A 6,344-nucleotide genomic window follows, 5' to 3' on the forward strand; every position below is an offset into this window, starting at 1 on the left:
TAGACTTAGAAGTAAAGCGTCGCACAACAGTGCTCCACACATTAAAACTTGATCGGGCACCAATGAGATGTACCAAGATAGCATCACAAATGGTGAATAACAACCAGGAAGCTAACAACTTGTCTTGTTGCTTAGGAAACAAGAACTCAAGATTAGCAACAAGATTACCATCTCTATCAATGATAGACTGCGGAGGAACATTAATAGTTCCAAGAACAAAGTCATGCAGCTCATACCCCTTAAGAATTAACATAAAACTATTGTTTCCATAAAAGAAAATTATGTCCTCCGAGTTTCATAGTGTCATGCTTAGGAAATTGCTGAATCTTTCTCAAAAAACCATTACCAATATCGGGAGAAGAACCACTTGTTGGAGCAGCTGTGTTGATTAACTGATGATTCTAGTCATCATTGCTAGAGACAACTTCTGTTGCCATGGAAGAAATACAAAGAAAAAAATTGACTAAGGCTCAGATACCATAATGAGATACACGAATGTAATCTATGATGATCATAAACGATCAACTTTTTATATATTAAACTGGATAACAAGCTATGGTATATATACACAATCTGTCAAACTAATTACAACCACCTTAATTGCCATTGTTAACTGCTAACTGTTAACTATTAACTATTATAATAGTTCTATTCCTTAACATTCCATTTTAACCAACTAGAAATACCCTTCTATTTCCCAAATACGACGCATGGAAGGTCTACTTTAACAAAGTAAAATTGAGCTATTAAAAGTGGAATTGGGGTCCCTAGAATTCGGAATTCGACTACCTTTTTAAATATATTTTTCTTAGACAAATAGAAATCAAAATTAACCTACAAAATTATGTGTAGTTTAACTTGATTTCGGTCTATGGAAAAAATTTCAGTGCCTATTTAACACTGTCTACCGTAGATGGTCAACCAACCTCATTGAGTAAAGAGTTTATGGTACCATGTTTCGAAATCGAGAAGCTGAGTGTTACCCTTTCGCCATCGCCAAACTCTTTGGCTTTTGTAAACGGTATTAAAGTTGTTTCCATGCCAAAGAACATGTATATAAAACACCAAGATAAATCTATATCTTTCGTAAATAGTAAAATTCCCTTTAGCATTCTTGATGCTACTGCTTTTGGAAACTGTTTATTGTCTAAACGTTGGAAGAGCAACCGTGGCTAACGCCGATGATACTAGAATGTTTCAAACGTGGCATGACGACTCATCTTATATCTTTTGAGGTGCATTAGGAATTGTTCCTTCTCGATTTAATGTTACGATCAATTACACCAAAGAAACCCTAGCATATACAACTCCGGTTGTTGTCTACACCACGTCAAGAACAATGGGTCTGGAACCAAATATCAATATGAACTACAATCTGACATGGAACTTCTATATTGATGGCGGCTTCAACTACCTCCTTAGGCTCCATTTCTACGAGACTCAATTACAAGTTACATAGGCAAGCCAACGTGTCTTTGACATATTAATCAACAATCAAACGGCAAAGCTTCATACGGATGTGATTTACTGGAGTAGCGGTAATGGCATTCCAATGTACAGAGATTACGTTATGTTAATTCCAAGTGAGGGTTCAAGTAAGCAAACTCCATGTCTAGCATTACACCTTAGCGAAGAGGTTGGTTCGAAGTTTGTTGATGCAATCCTAAACAATTTAGAGATTTTTAGACTAAAAAAATCAAATGGTAGTCTTGCAATGCCAAATCCAAAATCGAGTTCGAGCCTTGTATCACTAAAACCAGAGAACAAGCAACCAAAGAAAGGTAAAAAGTTGTCAATGAATATCGTCATTGGAGTTTCCCTAGGCTGCACAATAACCATATCACTTTCCCTTCTATTTTTCTTGATTTTCTGGTGAAAAAGTCGTCGTTATTATTATAGAAAAAAATCAATGGAACGAAGAAAAGCTTCACCATTACCAGACCAACTATGCAAGTGTTTTACATTGGCTGAAATCCAAGCAACAACTAACAACTTCGACCATGCTTTCGTTATAAGAAGCAACAAATTTGGTAATGTCTATAAGGGCTTCATCAAGGGAATAAAATGTGAAATGGCAATCAAGCGATTCAAGTCACAGTCCCAACAATGAGCACGAGAGTTTTGGACAGAAATCCAACTACTTTCTTAGCTTCGATATGTTAATCTCGTCTCTCTTATCGCTATTGCAATAAACAATGAAAAGATTATTGTCTATGAGTTTATGACCAATGGAACTCTTCCTGATCATCTCTATAACATTAAAAAAGCTCTTCTCACCTAGAAACAAATATTGGAAATTTGTATCAGTGCAGCCCGTGGATTAGATTACCTTCATTTAGGAGCAGTTCATAGAGTCATTCATCAGGACATTAAGAGCACTAACATTTTGCTAGATGAGGAATATGTAGTCAAAATATCTGATTTTGGCTTGTTTAAAATGAGTCCAAGTAGCATGACAAATGATCCAATTAGAACCATGGTGAAAGGCACTTTTGGCTACATTGATCCTAAATACTACAGGCGCCAACAATTAACTGAGAAATCAAATGTTTACTCTTTTAGAGCGGTACTATTCAAAGTGTTGTTCACTAGACCGACAGTAGATTCAAAATTAGAATATTCGCAGATTAGTTTAGCCAATTGGGCACGGAAGTGTATTAGGAATGAGAGTATTGATGAAAGCATCGACCCTTTTCTGAAAGGTAAAATTTCACTCAACTGTTTATGAACATATGTCAAAATTGTAGAAAATTGTATTCGTGAAAATGGTTGCCAAAGGCCCTCCATGTATGTTGTAGCTCGAAAACTTGAATTTGCTCTGCAACTGCAAGAAATTGGGGATTCTGAACAAATAGGTCAAGTTAGTGATGGAGCCCAGTCCCAAGTTAATCAAGATCACTAGCTATATCAGATGTAAATGTCCAATATATGGAATTATGTAAAAAGATTATTACATTTAGCAATTTTTGAGATGTACTCTAAATTGAAAGGAGTTGATGGACGTAAAAGTAATATATAGAAATTGGGTTAAAATGTGTTCAAATGCCACTTTGTTTTTAAAATATGTTTGTATGTTTGTGTGTTGAAGTACTACTTTGTTTATAAAATATGTTTGTTTTGTTTAGAGATATCTAATTAATCTATATTATTAAAATTTATTTGATTGAATTAATATTACATGTGAAACTCAATCATAGAAATTACTTAAAAGTTTTATTTAATAAAAGATTGAATGTTAATATAATATTTACTATTTTAATATTGTTGAGGCAAGACATGAAGTAAAACTTGTCATAGTTGTGTAAATACTTTGAAAATACGAAAACCCATCTTTGGCAATCAATCCATTGCCTTTGAAAATTGGATTAGATTAGATTGAATCAATACAATCTTTGAATTGTGGAGATTTTGTGGATCAAATTGTTGTTTTAATAGAAAACTATATATCTATCAAATTGTGATTTATTGGGCTTTAGTAGTATATTATCTTTACTATTTTGTAGCTCTTGAATTTAAGGAGTTATCTTGTATTCAATCACTAGTATGCTATTAATCTTAACTTAATATATATATTGAAGCTTGTATAGATTATGTATGACAACATATCGAGATTACTTTGTTTTTGTTCATTGAGAAACTTATTATTAAGTGTAATTGAATTGTAAACCTTAGGTACTTACAATCTAAATTAAGTGTTCTGCCCTTTAGGTACAAATGTGATATCTCTATATTTTGAGAGTGATAAGGTGTGATTCAGTTGTTGTATTAGTGATTAAAGATAATAGAATTACTTACTGAGCTACACTCTACAAACATAGAGAAACCGAACTGCGTAAACAAACTTTAGTATTCTTTTTTATTTTGTTTACTTAGTTTTCACATTGTCAAATTGTAGCGACCACTGTAGTCTAGCACATTCATTTTCAATTGACATTTTAAACAATTAATAACTTAAAATCCTAACTAATATGAAATGTTTAAATAAAACAACTAAAATGCAACATCTAAATATTGAGCCCAAGCCTAAGAAGGATTTATTGATAAGCAATTTTTCAATTTACCTATAACTCAATTGTTAATTAATTTTTACATAAATATAGTTTTTAGATTATGTTTTTTTTCATCAATATCGTGGGTATATCAAAAATGGATACTCACTAATCTTTTAATCAATTCATCCTTTGTTGGCATAGAATTGCCATCCAACCAATTAAAAAATGTTTAAGAAAATAGAAAAGGAACCAAATCAACCTATGCCAAAGTACATTATCTGGTCTATCCCTACTTCCATTCCATGCCTTCCCAACAATGTATTTACATCTTGTAACCTGAATACTTGACTAAATCAGAGGAGTAACTAAGCTTCTTAATTTCATTAATTTCCTCTAACTCTAATCTCTGTTAGAAGAAATTTGCAAATGCATTAAAGGCCCACCTTTCAGCATATATAGGCATGAACCAAGCCACCCACAAGGACCTTACCTGCATCAACACTGTCCAAAGATGTTGCATCATTCTTGCTTTATTCCAACCCTATAGTTGCTACAAACCTAATCAACCTTCACAAATAGTAGACCAACTGACTCTCGTACATTTTGCCTACTTATTCCTTTTCTTCCAAAAAAAACCTTAATTTTTCCTAAGAACAGGTTAAAGAAGAACAAAATCCTTGCACCAGAAACTTTGCTCATTGTAAAGGGCAACTTGAATCAATTGTAACTTGCCAACAACAAAAAAAAAGCATATTATTTCCTCAACCATTAATCATTGTTACTAAAGGCACATCTACATGTCGAACTAGTAACTTTGTAACACCCTAAATTTTTACTGCCGTAATTTACATCATAGTGGGGTCAAGGGAATTAAATTCTCAAGTATGATCACCAAGTAAGTCACTAGGGATGCCCTAGGCATTGAATGTAACATTATCTAACCAAGGTTGATGATGGATTAAGTTAGGATGTTACGTTTAGTGGTATTAAAACTACAAATTCAGTATTTTCTAGGCGTATACTAAATTATTGGATTTTATATAGTTGTGCACATGCCACATAGGTTATTGCTTCTTTTTTTGTGGCATTGCAGTGTCGTGGTGTGCCAAGAAACAACAAGTTGTTTCCAGATCAACTGCTAATGCCAAATATCGTAGCATGACATATGCCATTGTTAATATAATTTGGTTGGAGTCATAGCTAAGTGAGTTACAAGTTCCACTTGAGGACAAAATTACTCTGTGGGGTGTGTGTCGTGTTCTTCTCCCAATTAAAATCTGCTATATTTTTCCAATTAAATTCTGATTATTTTAGAAATATTTTAGTATGACCAGAAAAATGGCTTTTCTTTGTAGGCAACAAGATGTAACCACATATGAGTTTTGGTGAGAGTTTCGTAGTAATTATGGAGAGTATTTTATACCCCTTTTGTAAGTGTCTTATAAGATTTAGGGTTTTGTTTACCAAATTGCTATTTGGAGTGTAATAGGCCCAATTTGCCCGGGCCCAAAAGCACAGATATATAAACCAAATCAAAAAAATTAAAAGTCTATCAATCCAATTACAATGGGTCGAACTCAGATTGAAGCCTAAATACCCCAACCCAGTTTACATGGCCCGATTCAAATTGAAACCCTAGCCTTCAACACGAGAAAACCGGTTTAAATGCTGCTGCGTGTGCAAGAAGCCATCGTGTCCTCCAAGACGCGCCATGCACGTCATCCCTCCAGGCTGGCCGAGTACCTGCAAATACACACACACAAGAGCAGCAAAGAAAATGACAAAAAAGGGGGATAACAGAGGGGATTTTGGGGCGGAGGCATTTCATTTTTATTTTTATTCTGTAATTTTGGCTATAAAAAGCCAATACAAACACTGTAACAGGGTATGCATACACATGATATTGAGCGAAAAAATCAAAAAAATATTCAGAGAATCAATACAAAAAAAGATCAAAATTTTCTTGAAGGTGATTGTTTTTCTGCTTTTTTTTCTTCTCTGTTCCATCGATGCGTGTTTATTACTATTGATTTTTGTAAATAGAGAGAAAAAGGGAAAGGATTCACCTTAGCGTAGCGCCGATTGAAACCTTGCTCACTTCGTCGCAATCGAAGCTCAGGCTAAAGCTGTGAGGCTGGATATTGGAGAAGCTTTCGGCGGCGCGAAACTAAGGTTGAAATCCTAGTAGTAGAGAGGGTAGGGGCGGCCTCCCTAGTCCGAATTTAGGGCTGAAGCATTGTGCTTCAGGTTTTAAGGCGTTTAGGTGGGCGTATAAAACGACGTCGTTCGAGGCAGGTTCCCATAGCTTCGAAACGGTACTGTTTGGGCCGTCCAGTGACCATGACCCGCGCG

At 34.6% G+C, this 6,344-nt stretch overlaps 1 pseudogene; it reads left to right on the forward strand.

Moving 5' to 3' along the window:
- Positions 1–710: 710 nt before the first annotated feature.
- Positions 711–2,902, forward strand: LOC105761530 (receptor-like protein kinase FERONIA; annotated as a pseudogene).
- Positions 2,903–6,344: the final 3,442 nt, after the last annotated feature.

The sequence above is a fragment of the Gossypium raimondii genome, chromosome 7 (genome assembly GCF_025698545.1).
Source record: "Gossypium raimondii isolate GPD5lz chromosome 7, ASM2569854v1, whole genome shotgun sequence".
Lineage (NCBI taxonomy): Eukaryota > Viridiplantae > Streptophyta > Magnoliopsida > Malvales > Malvaceae > Gossypium > Gossypium raimondii.